Here is a 16,610-nt window from a genome sequence, read left to right on the forward strand (position 1 = left end):
GCCATGCATTCTCACGTAGCTTACCTTGAGTGCAATAGTATTTCAGTTGCAGTAACATGACCACTTTGCTTCTAATCAGCAGTCCGGTCATGCAAAGCTGCAGGTAACTTTATGGTGCTTTGACACACCCCACTTACTACAATGAACTCTATGCACTCACTTGCTGTATGGAAGTAGCTGTATGCTACTTTTGAAAACGAAACTAATCTCTTCAGGTCGAGGTGCCTTAACTACCACAAGCGATAACACAGTCCATCATGTACTTCCTCCAGCAGGAAGTATAAACTGTGATTGCGATTTAGGTGAATGATGTGAAAAGACCAAACATATCGGTGCAAAGTGGGCAGGCTAGGCTTGCTGAAACAAAGACAAGGCATCTGTTAGTCTAGATAAAATGTGATTAGCTTGAACAAGTCAGTATTCATAATTGAAAAAAAAAAGCACGAGCACTGCCGCACACAGAAAGGGCAGAGGGCAAATTTGTCTGATTCATGACGCGCCACCAAGCCATTAATTTGTCTCCTCATTTCATGTGTAACATTTTTACATGCATGTTTACACTGCAAATTGTAACTAGTGTTTCTGGTTTTACAGTCTTTTTCATTATTTGCATATCCAGTCATTTCGAAATTAAGTTCCGCACTTACTTCATTATTCTGCAATACAGAAGTGGTACCATATAGGATTTTCGAAGCTAGAGCGCAGTGCTTCTTTACCCTCAGTGACGTGCCAAATGACAAAGTGCAAAAGTTTTTAAGTTTGTTATGTGAGGCAATCTCTTGTGGCTACACAATTGCCACTGTAAAGTTTCATGCTTTGGGACCCGTGTGATGCATTGACAATGTCAACATGCTGAAAGGCAACATGTGTACTTTTGTATAGTCCCTTGCTTACATAACCACATCAAGAGGAAGAAAATGAGAAAGGGCACAGCTCGTGCCCAGTGAAAAGAATAATGCAAGACGCTCCGGTAAACATGTTATGAAAATGATATACATCTTTGTCTGCTTGAAGAAATACGCCATTGCAATAGTGCTAATGCAGAGAATATGACCTATGAGCAGCCACAGAAGAGTTGTGGCAGTGGATGGAAATTATGGTCGTATTACACATGTTGAAAAGGCCTGGTCTGGCTACTGCATTTTCGCGCTAAAGTTCTAGGGGCTGGTACCATAAGATGCATTTTGGTGCACACCTATGTTTTGCCTCAAGTAGGGCTTTCTCTTTTTGTAAGCTGTCTTGTTTCCCTAAAATCAAATCTTTCTGCTGATATAAGCCTTTAGATGCTCCGATACGCACTTTCGACTGCTCTATAGACTTGCTCTAAAACTGCCTCGGCCAATCGCATATCTGTAAACTTGGTTATGACTTCGAGGTTTCTGTTTCATGATTACAGCAGTGCTGCAAACAAGTTGGTGGTGGCATTATCTATCACAGCATAACAATATGCTAACAGCAGTAATAGTATACAAGATAAATCTGGAATACCCGTTAAAATCTTTATTTCATGTCATTGTGTGGAAAGAGTTTGCAAGACAAATATTTGTACATATTGATAGATACGTTTGGCCTTTTTGTTTGTGTAGGACGTCGGGCAATTACACGTCATATCAGACAAGCCAGTGCGTAAGTCCTGGAAGCCAGTCGGCGAGCACTGGAAGCCAGGCAGTGAGCCCAGCAAGCTAGGCGCCAAGGCCTGCAAGCCATCTGCCGAGCCCTGCAAGCCAGCCAGTGAGGCCAGCAAGCCCAACTGCTAGCTGTCAGTCGAGTGCACAGGAGCTTCTTAACAACATCGTGCAATTTGAAGACATAGATATAGATGTTCTCCTAGAAGGCTCTGTGCACTCGGACATAGTCTTGCAACCACCCTCCCGGCCACCACTTTGCCAGCTGCAAACGCATGCAGTGCCAACTACTGCGCTTAGGGATTTTCAAAAAAAAAAATGCTTTTACCCCCCAGCGCAAAGGCAGCCAAAGAAAGCACAACACTAGCGAAACAGACGCACCTTTCGGCGACCTTTGCGAAGCTCTGAAGAAAACAGAGCCACACAATGAGCATGAACATTTTGGGCTGTGTCTGGCCAAGTACATGGAGCGTGTGCCTGAAGAGAGGCAGTTAGAACTTAAAATAAAGATGCTAGAACTAGTGAAAGAATTTGCAGACGATTAACTTAATTTTTCATTGATGCGTTTGTTTATTTCAATGTAGAAGAAAAGGGCAAATGCATTACAAAGTGAATTGTTAAATTAGGGGAAAAAACAATGTGAAGAAAAAGGAGGAGTAACAAATAGCCGTCACTAAACCAGCTTCGTTGTACTGCAGCCAAATATAGGCTTTTATTTTTTATTCGTTAGTTATTTACAGAGTAAATGTGCGGGGAAGGGGAGTCTCAGTTCTTTGAATATGCAGCCAGTATGCTTAAAGGGATCCTAACGGCAAATATGAAGTCAAGATAAAGTAATACAGTACTCAAGGACGTGCGTGGCATCAGTATTATGGAAAGTTGAGGTAAAGCAGTCCATGATTTTAATAACTGTTTTGCTGCTGAAATATTTATTTATTTATAATCTAGTCATGAAAGATGTTAACTGAAAACAAAGTTGGTACTGAATTTTCTCAGAATTTCATAATTTCATTACTTCACACTCCCATTGCAACATTAGAGAGTTTTAGTTTAGGGGACGCAAGTGGCTTGCGTAAGCAAGAACTAAGAGCGACGGTACTGCGCATGCACAGACCCCTACGTCTAGGTCTGCACATGCGCACTGCCGTCACCCCTAGCTCTTGCGTACGCAAGCCGCTTGCGTCCCCTAATCTAAAACTCTCCATTATGCTTACATGCAGCATGTGCACTTGAAATCTGTCAACGTGTAGGTATAAATATGGAAAGATTTTTCTTCTGCAAAATACAAGGCGCCTGTCGAGCAATACGCGCATTTTGTATAGTACTAACCAAACACAGGAGGCGCTCTTCATAGAAATTTCCATATCTGGGTGCATGCCCTCATGTGCAAAACCATTCGCGAAATGTACCTCGCCAGACACACCCATATAGGGCATTAAAGGCCAACCGCAACAAATTTGGGACCGAGTAAGAAACCTAGTTTTATATAGCGTACATATAGAGCCTGCATGCAAGCAAATTCTGACATTTCGAATGCTAAAGACCTCTATAGGAAAAAAATGCCACTATTACCACTTGTTGAAAGCGACATGGGACACAGCCCGTGTTGCTCCTCGACATGACCTCGGAGAACAGTGCTGAGCAGTATACGCAGAGTGCCTCAAGCGGCCAGCCTCGCTGCAATTGCGCATGCATTCGCTCGCTTTTTTCACTCTTGGAAAAACACTTATGTAGAATGTGCTGAGCAACAGAAAGCTGTATCTGTTTTTTTATGTTGCTCTACAATTTTCTCACTGACACTTTTCATCTACTTATATTAATTAAGAATTACATTAAGACTAGTCATCTAATTAGGCAGAATGCAAGAAATATTCTGAATATTTCCAGGCGACGGCAAACATTACCTTGGTTCTGTCCAGCTAAGTGGCATTTGCATATTTATAAAGTTTGCGTGTACCAAAGAGAAAAACCCTGTATAGTACTATTGCAGCCTGTTTGGGCAAAGTATAATTTTTTATTGTAATTGGCCTTTAACTTGTACTTTTGACAACACAACCACTTCACACAAAAAGAATATAGAAAAAAAATTGTAATGCTGCATGGAGAATACACTTTCTCCTTGGCCGGGAGGGGTGGTGGGTAGTGGCGGTGATGCACAGAAGGATGTGCATAATTATGTTTCTTCCAGCAGCTTGCTGAAAGGAGAATGCTTGCCTTACAAATTCAGCAGTGATGCTTAATTCAATTAACCTAAGAAATTTCACATGCTGAAACAGTATGATTATGGGGCCTGCGGTGGCAGGGGCAGATTAATTTTGACCACCTGGGCTTGTTAAACGTTCACCCAATGTATGGTGCATAAGCATTTTTGCATTTTCCCTTCAATGAAATGTGGCCGCCTTGGCTGGGATGGCTGTGATGTTTGTATCAGGCCAAACTTTCAAAATGAACTCGTGTGAAGCGACCTGCTACCATATGCACGACTGAAGAGACCAGCTCTTATTATTCTCATGCTGATACAAGACAAATGTGGTATGTGCATGGGGTGCTACTGAATCCACTTGGACAATAATGTTTCATTAACAAATGCTTATTACAAGACTTGTGCATTGGAATGCCTTTCCCAAACTCAAGCAGATAGCTGTTGATGTGACTGCAAACATTTTTCTTTTTTTAGCACGAATGTTAGTACTACAGTCGAACGCACTTATAACAATACTCAAGTGCCACTAAAATTACATTGTTATATAATTGATATTTGTCAAGCCGGGTTGCATGAAAAAATCAAAATGGGGGATGGCAGAGCTGTTGTGAGAAAACTATAATGGCGCGGAGGCCTGTGCCCCACACCACCACGCTCCTCCATCAGGCTGCTGATTGTGTTCACTCGTTTAACTGCCTCTTGGGCGCTGCGATCTCATGTACCAAGCCATGGCTGTCGGCGTTATAGAATGGCACTGCTATGACAACTGCTAAGAAGGGTTACGGGTGGCAAGTGATATGCGAGCTCCGCCAAGGCGTCGCTTTGGTGGCTCCAAAAGCGGCCTTTAAGAGTGCGAGAAGGTTGCCGCGGCAGCCTGTCAGCTTGAGAAATCCAGAAGAAATGCTGAGGCGAGATCGCACGAGCATCCCGCCACGTACTTCTACTGGCTTGTACGAGTAAACCCTATATCTGTCAGCCTTGCATGCTTTATGCAAACCTTGCCGTCATCCTTCATGAAGGCATCCAGGCGCTCCACATAGTGCAGTGAAAGGTTCCTCACGAAAACAAAGCACTGGAGGCACTGCATCATCTGGCGGTCCTTCTGTGAAGACAACGTTGAGGCAGCCTGCCCTACCGAGTCATTGCTGCTGTCGTTGCCGTCGGTATCCAATGCAAGCATGTTTGCGACGATCGCCTCGTCGGTTAGAAGCACTTAGTTTCCACATCTATAGCTGTGTGCTTTCTTTACACTGGCAACATCGTGCGTTGTCGATGATCAGTGGGCGGATCATTCATCTCCCGTTTCAGCAGGAAGTCAGAGAAGGCTGAGAAACCACGTGGCCAGAAATAATTTCACTGCAGCCAACAAAGACGAACACGAGCGATTAAACTCTTTGCTTAACTGCACTGAGTGAGGAGCCAGTGAACAATCTGGGAGCAGTCCAGTTGGCGCGTTCCATTCATGTTTCAGAGGGTGGTGCGGCTTAGAGCTGTGGGTGCTGCCCATTTGTGTTCGGAGGAGTGCAAGAGCGACGGGAGAGAGGTGCACGAAGAGGGCTAGAAAATGATCGCACGGCGGCCGTTGGGGCAGCAGGCCATCGTTCAGCAGCTCGAATTTCTCGTTTTCATTTTTTTTCTTTTCAAGGATTTCGCATTTCAATACCTTCTGGCATGGACACCCAGCAGTTAGACTTCATCGTTATAACCGATAATGCAGCAGCGGGGCATTTTAGTAAGCAGGTTATTTCACCATGGAAAACATACAAAGGTTTACTGTGCAGCAGCTTTTCATTGTTATAACCAACATATTATTAAAACCGGTATCGCTATAAGTGGGTTCGACTGTACATCCTATAACTTTCACAACTCCTGCATCACCTGTACACAGCACCGCAAGATAGGCATGGCAGATAGGCTGTCATTGGCTAGTGTCATGCGTTATTAAATCTGTTGCATTATGCACTGTGTATTGAAGTGCGAGTGCTGAGTTTGCAACTGTAGTAACGTCTAGAGTGCTTTGCGTTGAGCAGATGGAAAGTCCAAGTGCTTGTAGCACACGACAATATTTCAATACACATGAAATCTACTGTGACATAAGGGCCCCCTGTGCCTGCTGAACTTTAATGCTTCTTGTTGAGTTTGGTGACGTCTGTGATACATGTTCTTCACCGTTCTTTTTCAATTGCATGCCTTTCCATAAACTTGCCATGTTTAGTCTAGGAGTTTATGTGTTTGTACCTGAAATCTTGATATGCACCTTTGTGTTCGGAGTCCAGTGGTGACATTCTCAGGTTATTGTTTTTGGCAGCACCTTCTATTTCATGTGACACAGTACAAGGCATGTTGTATGATTCGTGCGGTTGTTTAGTCAGTGTGCACTGAAAGTGATCATCCAAGCTTACATTGCCTGGGTAATGAATTGCGTCAAAAGTGTATTGTTGGCAAATCATTTCTGGTGAAGCCCAGAGAGTGGAGGGACATTCATAAAAAGGAAAAGACTTTCCTTGTTTTTCGAGTTTGCCTAATTTTCTTTTATAGAACACTAGAAGAGTCATTTTGAGTACTTTATTTCAGTGCAATGTCATGAATCTTTTTCTAGTCTGACAATGTTCTTTCCTTCTTTTTTAATATGTATTGAACAAGCGCAATAACATTGTATGTGCCTAAAAGTATGCTTCCTGATATTCCTTCTCAAGTGTAACAATGGTTGGCTATGCAGTTCAGTACTGTGCAATAAAATATACTACAGCAATTGTGTACAGCGCAAACCTAAAATGTGAAGGTGAGGGAAATGAGTTTGTTGGCAATCAACACAAAATTCACCATGCGCAAAAAATCAGGGGAGGAAGTTTTTGAATGAAGAAGTGTGTTGATGGTGTACAATTACTTTGGAAAATGTTTGGTATTCTGAAATAAATCTGGACACTTGAAGCAATTATGCATCTTTGCACTCTGTCTCGTCGTCAGTGCTTCTATAGTACAAGTCGGCAAAGGACAACCAAAGACAACCATTCAAACGTTCAGATTGCCATGTTTCTGGTATCTGATGCTGTCATTTTGGCAATGTCGGCAAAGACTCGCTTCATATGTTGAAACCAGTTATAAAACATGGTCGTTATTCAGTTAAAGCTTGCCTTGCAATTCACCAGCTGCTCGATGTGGAGACCTCGTGATACAGTATTGATGCCCTGACATCCTAGAAAAATGATTACGTGATGCATGTTGCCATTGATTTTCTGCCCAGCTTGCAAGGGCACTTCCATAGACAATTATTATAATTTCAGCTGGTCACAAGCCGGGTGTGGCTCTTGCATGGGAGCAGGCCATTCGGCTCTAATATTTTAGGCCATGCTTAATCTCTGCGACTCTTTATTACCAGAACAGTGAACCGCAGTCTTTTTTCACAATGGTATTTATTCACAAATTCATGTTTTTTTCTTTACAAATCACTTCATTCACATTACTGCGCTGCACTCGTCACAGAAGCCGCTGTCAGAGTGGAAAACAATGCTATAAGCAGAAAAAGTTCACCGCAAGCTGAACAGGCGTCTACAAAAAGCACTCAATAACACAGGCAGGAGACTAATTTAGTAGGCCTTTCTAAATGAAGGGTTGGTGTGAGATGTGGGGTAGCACTGTGTTGTCAACTTCCAGTTGATCTGAAATTTGTTCCGCACAGTCGCGTGCATCCCATTATTGGCACCCAGGGCGGTGGCCTGCTGCAATGGCCCCTTGCGCTCTGGTTTCGACCACTGAAGCAGTTTCATCCTCGTAGCTTGCTCAACATAGAGTTTGCTCTGTAGCTAATGAGTAATTGTTTAGTGTTTTTTAAGTGTCCAATGTGACCAGTGCACCACACAACTCCCAATTAAGCATATTACTTGTAAGGCGTATATTTACATGTTTATTTTGTACTAACAGACAGCGAAGCATGAGTGCAATTTGTTTCATTTGAAAAAAAAAACACTTCAAAAAATAAATAGCAAATATTTTTTGGCAGATGAATGTCCAGATTAACATTATGAAATAAACATGCACACAGAACACAAGAAATACAAACTGACCACACTGAAAGGCCTGTAGCAATATGTGTACGCATAGTGTATGCAGAGCCAAGTTTGTTGCAGATTGCATATGTAGCCGCACAGGTATGTACAACAATAGATTATCCGCATTTTAAAGTGAAGTTGACCGAAGCACCTTGAAGGGAGGAGAAACTGAAGATGAGCCACAAATAGTAGGCCACTAGGCGAAGAAGAACAGAGTCTCAGTAGAATGTGGTATTATGGAGCTTTCACAACAAAATTAAAGCACAAATTTATGCTAATTCCGCACTATTCGCTAGCATAGTTGGCCAGGGTGGGGAAGTATTTCTACAGCAGTTGCGAGCGCTATGCAGATGCAGCTGCAGAACATTTTATGTACCTCTTATGACGCCACCGGTTCCACATCTGTGTATAGAGCACCTTTTCGAATCCTAACACAGTACACTTTGGTTCATTGCAATTGTGTTAAATTTTTCAGTCTGATCTCTACCTTGCATCTTGACCAGTGTCTGGTTATTGACCTTCACTGGATACCTTGAATTGAACTTGCAACCATGCATGCACCTCATCACAAAACTGACAAAAATACAAAAAAAGTAGTTGTGTCAAACGCACATCATCTCCAAAGGAAACTGCCTACTTATGGCTTGCTATAGTGAAAACGCTAGCTCACACTAAATTAATACTTGTTACACAACTCCAATGGAAGCAATTTGTCAAACTGGTCTAGAAACTGACACCACAGTGCAGTTGTCTATGAAATATAAGCTGTGCCTGGCATGCCCCTCAGCCTACTATCAGGTCTAGCCTCTCAAGCATCATTGTCATTACCCTCACAAGATAACTATTATTCTGCTGGGAGGAACCGCAAATCTCCCTCACAGCTGGGGCGATCCCCATTTCAAAAAGGGACAAAATCAGAGTTCTGAACTTTTGATTCAGGCCAACAGCTTTAATGGCGAAACAATAAGGAAACTAGACGGCGGCGCACTGCAGACCATGAGGCTGATCCGCAGGATTGCCAACAGGCGGTCCGGGATGAGAGAAGCGAATCTAGTTAGGCTAATCCAGGCCTTTGTTATAGGTAGAATAGCTGATGTTGCTACCTTCCTCAGTTTTAGGTCATTCGAGAAGAAGAAGATTGAGGGCATCATACGTAAAAGTATAAAACAGGCGCTGGGGCTTCCCATCCGCACTGCAAATGAAAAGCTTTTAGCTCTAGGGCTCCACAACACTCTTGAGGAGATTATTGAAGCAGTGAGGATCTCGCAGTGTGAGAGACTTGCGGGAAGCCCTACGGGCAGGAAAATCCTAGCTAGGATAGGCATAAACTAGGAGGGGCAGGAAGGCATCAAAGTCGACCTGCCGCGAAGCGTGTGGAACTGACTAATAATCTCACCACTATCTCAAAACATGCACCCAATCCATCACAAGGAACGCTGAGAGAAATGGGCCGAGGCTCTTGAAAAGCGTTTCAAAAACTCGAAGGACGTGCTCTACGTTGATGCTGCAGACTACGGCAACAGCCGCATGGCCGTAGCTGTAACGAGCGCTGAAACTAGATTGATAGCCAGTGGCACAGTTCCAACGGATTGCTCTCAGATTGGAGAAGAATCTGCCATAGCACTTGCAATTGCAAGTACTTCAGCCAGAATTATAGTCAGCGGCTCTAAGGTTGCCGTGATGAACTTTGCCAGAGGCAGAATTTCTCCCGAGGCGAACAGAATCCTGCAGACCTGCAGAGATAGCAGGAAAATTGAAATAATCCGGGCACCTGCACACGCCTCCCTCGCTGGGAACGAGGCGATCCACGAATTAGCTCGAGGACTTACATTCCGAGCTGGTGGGCTAGCCGAAGGCTTCACGGGGCGGGACCGCTTACTGTGTTACAGAGAGATCACAGAGATCACACAACACTAGAGACTAGGGCGGGTTAAATATCCTCCGGCGGATATATCCTTAATCAAGAGCCTGGCCTCCACTTGGCGTCACCAGCAAACCAACTCGTTTCCAAGACCGGTGTCGTGCAGCCTCTACTACCCGGGTCAGTAGTCCAGCCAGTGTAAGCTATGTAAAGCCAGGGCTAATCTTAATCACATTTTGTGGGCATGCCCACAGGCTCCCTCTGAGGGAAGAATAAAGTCTTTAGAACAATGGGAGACCTTATTACTCAGCTCCGATCCGGAGATTCAACTGAAGACCGCCCGACTGGCCGAAACCGCCGTTAGGGTCCAAGGACTCCTGGCCGTCGTCTAGGTGGGAAGGCTTAAAGCCTTCCCTACATCTGTTGGACAAATAAAGTTTTACAATCCAATCCGAAAATCTGCTGTGCCCATGAACAGCCAGAGGCCTTGATGATGGTGCAGTTCAGGAAAATAGCAAGAAAGCACTGAACAAAAAGAACCTCAAGAGTAGCAAAAATAATTCTCAGGACAGACTCGTAAATTTAAGATTTCAGCTTTGCTGCTGCACATACGTGTGTGGACTTTAGTGATATAACTGACCAATACAATTCTGTCATTTCAGGATTCCTTCAAAGAGTAATAAGCACACTCAGCATGCTTGAGATTGGTAAAAACTTAAGGACTGCGAGAGATGACACACACTGCGCTGACTTCCAACAATTTTATTGTGTTGCCACATCATGTGTATATACACAAGAGAGCATGCGCAGAAAAATGGAAGGCACTCACAAGCGGTGTTCTAACAGTAAGTCATTGTACTATTAACGTGGTCACATGAAAGGAATGCGCATTACTATTTCTATCTGTTGAGATACATGACTGCACTAGGTGTCAGTGCGATAGAGGGGGCACTAATATGCAAACTACCTAGTTTTCTGATAAAATATGCTTTTGTAATTTCCCACATGAGCTGTAACTGTTGCAGATTTCATTAGAAAACGGGGCAGTTTGTGCGTTAGTGCCCCCTCTATTGCGCTGCCACCTAATGAAGTCATGCATCGCAACAGATAGAAATACTAGTGTGCATTTCTTTCATGTGACCATGTTCCTAGTACAATGACTTGTTAGAACACCCCTTAAGACTGCCTTTCACTTTTCTGTGCATGGCCTCCCTTGTATGTATATATATATATATATATATATATATATATATATATATATGATGTGGGCAAACAATAAAATATTGTTGGAAGTCAGCGCAGTGTTTGTCACCTTTGGCAGTCCTTGTCTTTCGCACTGTAAGAAGTTTTTGCCATGAATTACCAACTAGCCCAAGCAACCATGCTAGTTCAATGCTTGTCATTGTTTAAGCTCGTTGATGAGGACAAGGAAGTGGAGTCTAGAGCACTGTACAAGCTGGTTTTGGAAGGCACACATAATTGCTCAGAGTTCTGGAGAATTCATATGTGAAACTTCAAAGGAGCACCTGAAGAAGCATGACTGAAAGTAATAAGTTTTATTGAGTATAGGTATCAAAGTGACACAATTTTAAATATTCAGTATAAATATGCCTTGCTCTTAGTTCCCAACTTCAGGAAGGTAGACCCACAAAACAAATTTTATGCAGGTTTGGTAGCGTGAATGTTAACCATAGTGGTGCCCATTCCATGTAGGAAAGCCATGACTTTGCAAATACGAAAACAGGCAGGCACCTACGTATGGTGCAGGGAGAATTTCTTCCGCATGCAAGCAAGCACTCGTAGCATTTTTTCCTGCATTCTTCAGGCTATCCAAGTAATAGTTGTCAGGTTGCAGAGCATGCACAAGCCTCCTTATACTTGATTTCTCTGTTGGATCAGCCCCTCGCGTACAAGCGCGTGTAGTCATATATCCAGAACTTGTACTGAAACCATAATGGGCTTTGTAAAGTACTTGTACAGCAATGCACAAGGGCAATTGAACAGGCAGCGTATCAAAAGTGAGATATCAGACTGCTAGAAAAGCTTATTTGGTCCGCCTGAAATCGATTGTGTGCTGCTCTGTGAATGCAAACTCCACACGAAGCGGAACATTGCTCGTATTAGGATGAACATCATCATCAGCGTGGCTATGCCCACTGCAGGGCAAAGGCCTCTCTCTTACTTCTCCAAGTACCCCGGTCATGTGCTAATTGTGACCATGTTGTCCCTGCAAGCTTCTTCATCTCAACCGCCCACCTAACTTTCTGCCGCCCCCTGCTACACTTCCCTTCTCTTGGAATCCAGTCCGTAACCCTTAATGACCATCACTTATCTTCCCTCCTCATTACATGTCCTGCCCATGTCCATTTCTTTTTCTAGATTTCAACTCAGATGTCATTAACTCACGTTTGTTCCCTCACCCAATCTGCTCTTTCTTATCCCTTAACATTACACCCATCATTCTTCTTTCCATAGCTCGTTGCGTCCTCAATTTAAGTAGACCTCTTTTCGTAAGCCTCCAGGTTTCTGCCCCGCAGGTGAGTACTGGTAAGATACAGCTGTTACAGTTTTCTCTTGAGGGTAACGGCAACGTGCTGTTCATGATCTGCGAATGCCTGCCAAACGCACCCCAGCCCATTCTTATTCTTCTGATTATTTAGTCTCATGATCCGGATCCGTGGTCAATACCTGCCCCAAGTAAATGTATTCCCTTACCACTTCCAGTGCCTCGCTACCTATCGTAAACTGCGGTTCTCTTCCGAGACTGTTAAACATTGCTTTAGTTTTCTGCAGATTAATTTTCAGACCCACCCTTCTGCTTTGCCTCTCCAGGTCAGTGAGCATGCATTGCAATTGGTCCCCTGAATTACTAAGCAAGGCAGTATCATCAGCGAATCACAAGTTACTAAGGTACTCTCCACTTACTCTTATCCCCAATTCTTCCCAATCCAGGTCTCTGAATACATCCTGTAAACCCGCTGTATTGGAGAGATCGTATATCCCTGCCTGACGCCTTTCTTTATTGGGATTTTGATGCTTTCGTTATGAAAGACTACGGTGGCTGTGGAGCCGCTATAGATATCTTTCAGTATCTTTACATACATTTCGTCTACACCCCGATTCCATCATGCCTCCATGACTGCTGAAGTTTCGACTGAATCAAACTCTTTCTCGTAATCAATGAAAGCTATATATAAGGGTCGGTTATATTCCGCACATTTCTCTATCACCTGATATCACACATACTCTTGAAACGCTAATGGGTAAAAGGAGCCCACACGAGAAAAACTAAAGGTCCGTCATACTACTCGAACAAAATCATGAAAACTACACACACTACTGAGCATGTACCAATGTTTCACACAATGTTAAAACAGAGCCTCACGAAAGGTTCACTGATGCACAATGGGCAAGCCTCCCCCCTTCATTCTCTGAACACACCATTGGCTCTTGCCATGCTACCCGTGTCATCAGTCATCAAAAAGAGAAATGGTGAGGTTTAACCCTGCTGGTGTTACCTGGAGCACCCTGCTGACATAACGCCGTGCGAAGGAGGCACCGGAATAGCCAGGGAAGGAGCACAAAATGCACCATTCTGCATGCACCACCAGCAGCACGCAACGTACAGTCAGTATGTTTAGCTGCTGCTATCTCGTGCAGTTAAGAGCTGCCTCCTTGGACACTCCTGGTTGGTGCCACTGCCAAGGCACCTGGCCAGCACTGCTGCAGAAGTAGGCAGTGAACAGGTCCCTGGCAGCAGCTGCATCAACATGATGGTTCTTTGATTGCGTTGCTCCAATAGGAAAAAACACCGTTGCCTGCTGTACTTTGCATGCTTTGCCGCCAGTGTCCTGCAACAGCATTCCCAAAGCTATCTTCTCTATCTGGGAATTTGTGGGCCTGGGCGTTATAGATAGTTGGGAAGTTGCGAAGCACACAGGCAGCTTTCACAACAAAATCAACATTCTCCGGCTGCAGGTTCATGGTGCGCAACAGTACTCTCCACCTGGCAGCAGTAATGCCAAAGGCATTTTCTACACAGCGCCTGCAGAAATGAAACAAAACACTGTTTGAGCAATGATATTAGGTATGGCAAACAATGGGGCTTACAAACACGTCATGAGCACGTACTCGAATAAGCGCAAGTGGCAAAGTAATGACAGCTTTGCGTCCGGGGTAAAGGTTCTTTGTAAACACAGTGCCATCTGCCTAGTGTCTTGTGAATTGTTGACGCGTGCTCCCCCACACCGTGGTGCCTCTCGGGCTTTCTTTGGTGGATCCTTTTAAATATGATCACTTGGGAATACCACTTCAGCTCACCAGCAAATATAACTACGCATTTCCAAGTCATCAACAGATACACGGGGCAACTTTGTGCAAGACCTGTGTTTCAAATTGTTTTAAGGGACTGACAACCAGCCAGAACATTTTGCGAGATGTTGGTAAAAATGAGAAAAAAAAATTATTTATAGTGATACAATCGAGCCTGCCGATCACGACTTCAATGGAAATTATAATTTTAAGTTGGCATACAAAATCGCAATAACCAGCATGAATAGGCAATGAACGCTTCGTACTTTGAATGTGGTATATGAGATTACTGTACATTAGCCGATCGTTATAAAGTGGCACATAGTTGTTTAAAATAGCAGTACTTATGTAATTTGGCTTTTGCAATTTATTGTACACGTATTATGCAGCAGGAAAGTGCACACTAATGAGCGGCGCTAGTTTCATGGTAACGAATGGAGCAGCAGAGCGGGCAGATCCATTCGATGTATTGTGGTGCATATTAGGGCTGCTGTATGCACCCAAGTTTGCAATTTAGTGCCCAGAGCACTGTGAGAAACAAAATGCCATCGACGATTTGTGCCATGAATGGGTGCCAGCCCTGCAATAATAGCACTACTGGCATATCCTGCCACTTAGCTTGGTTTGGTTGAAAAAAGCTTCGCGCATGCAGCCTGCAAAAGCTTTCGAGATCAGCTTATGTTACGTGGAGGGAGCTGTTGCAGGGTCGTAGATTCAGACACCACCTATTATTGTAAATATAATTCAACGCTTCAGGAAAGATGAACTGCAGTTTACATTGACCTGATAAACAAATTATTACTTTTCTTACAGATAGAGTCGTACTTGCCTTCTACGTTCGACCAATGCCTGCGTAAAAATCGCTATCACATTCGCATTTTACTGTTTCCAGCATGTTTCTTGAGCACAACCACATCCGGAATACAGAACAGAAAATTCTGATAACAAAATGTTCACAAAATTTTCCGCATTACCACTGTACACTAACCACTTGTGAGATAGCTACCCGAAGTGTTCATGTTCACGCTAAACTGCAGGGCTCTACATTGCAGAGACTAAGTGCATTTTACCAAACTTGCTTACAAGGACCACCGAGTTGTAGCTACCAGCTGTAGGTGGATGTGAACTTGTTTTTTAGCCAACAGTGTTGGTGTTGCAATGAAATCAGAGAAACACTGTTACGCCATACCCTGCCCGGCTGAGCCTGTAATTGAAGATCCGTTTGTTGTCGTTGAGGTGCCTGGCTGGGAATGGTCGCATGAAATCCTTCCTCAACTGGAAAGCCTCGTCCCCAACAAAGGCATATGGAGCGTTTGTTGATGTTCCCGGTAGACAGCCAAGCGAGGGGATGTCAAGTTGGCCATGACTGAGGGCATCGCCAAAGTCAGAGTTCTTGAATGTCCCACCGTCGCTCATCCGACCTTCGGCGCCCACATCAATGAGTACATACTTGCACTCACTGTCCACGACTGCCATCAGTACTATGGAAAATATTCCCTGAAAGATCAAGCGCGGCACATAAAATTAACACAGTTGGAGCCATGAACGTTTATATGCCCAAAATGAATGAAATGGTGTAATATTACTGGTACACTTTCTTTTCTTGTTTGACAACTTACATCGGCTTATAGGCGCAAGTGCACATAGGCAATAGGTCTACCCAGTGGCGTAGCAAAAGGGGGGGGGGGGGCGCGTGGGCCCCGGGTGCACGGGGCCTGTAGGGGGGGGGGGGGGTGTCATATGTCTGACGACTACCGACAATTGTCGACATCCTCGCCTTCCTCAACTACACTCGGGTGGGGGGGGGGGAGTGACAGAAGATCTAAGGGCCCCGGGTGCCAGATGACCTAGCTACGCCACTGGGTCTACCTGATGTGTAAGTATACCACAGGATGATAGTATGACATCATGAGTATCTAACTGCAACGTCTTGTGCCAGCAGTGCTGCATCCCACATAAATTCTGCTCGTTTATTAGTGCTTCGCAAGCAACATGCAATGTCAGTAACTGAAGTTGCCATTTATGCTGTGAAAACATGTGTGGTGCTTCAGTAAGTACACCACTGCAAGAAATTGGCAAAGCTGATATGCTGTCTCGAAGGGCTAGAGTGCCTTTACCCTGTAAGTCATTGCAAAGAAAAAGATGTGCACTGTGAAATGTATTAAAAATGTGAGCAGCAATTTAAGCTGCATGCAGGCTCACCCAACACACTTACTCAGGCTGCATACAGGATTACTAAAGACAGACTCTAAGTTTACACAAGCTGCATTCTCTCAAAGCTCTGTTAATTTCATGGTGAGAGGCTGATTACTAGAAAGGAAAATGACGGCCCATACATTCATCACCTAAAATTTGCGGCAAAACTCCTCAGTTGCAATGTCAGCGTGATGTCACAAACTTCTGTGCGTTCTTTGGCATCTTGAATCTCCTGTTGATGAAAAAGTTATGGAAACTTGGTTCTCTAACTGTCTCGCATAATGCAAAAGTTGTAGGTGCAGTAGCCACCGGACTCAGGTAGTTTTGTCATTTACTTTCATTTCTTCTTCAATTTATCATTTCTA

Source organism: Dermacentor andersoni, chromosome 11 (assembly GCF_023375885.2).
Source record: "Dermacentor andersoni chromosome 11, qqDerAnde1_hic_scaffold, whole genome shotgun sequence".
Lineage (NCBI taxonomy): Eukaryota > Metazoa > Arthropoda > Arachnida > Ixodida > Ixodidae > Dermacentor > Dermacentor andersoni.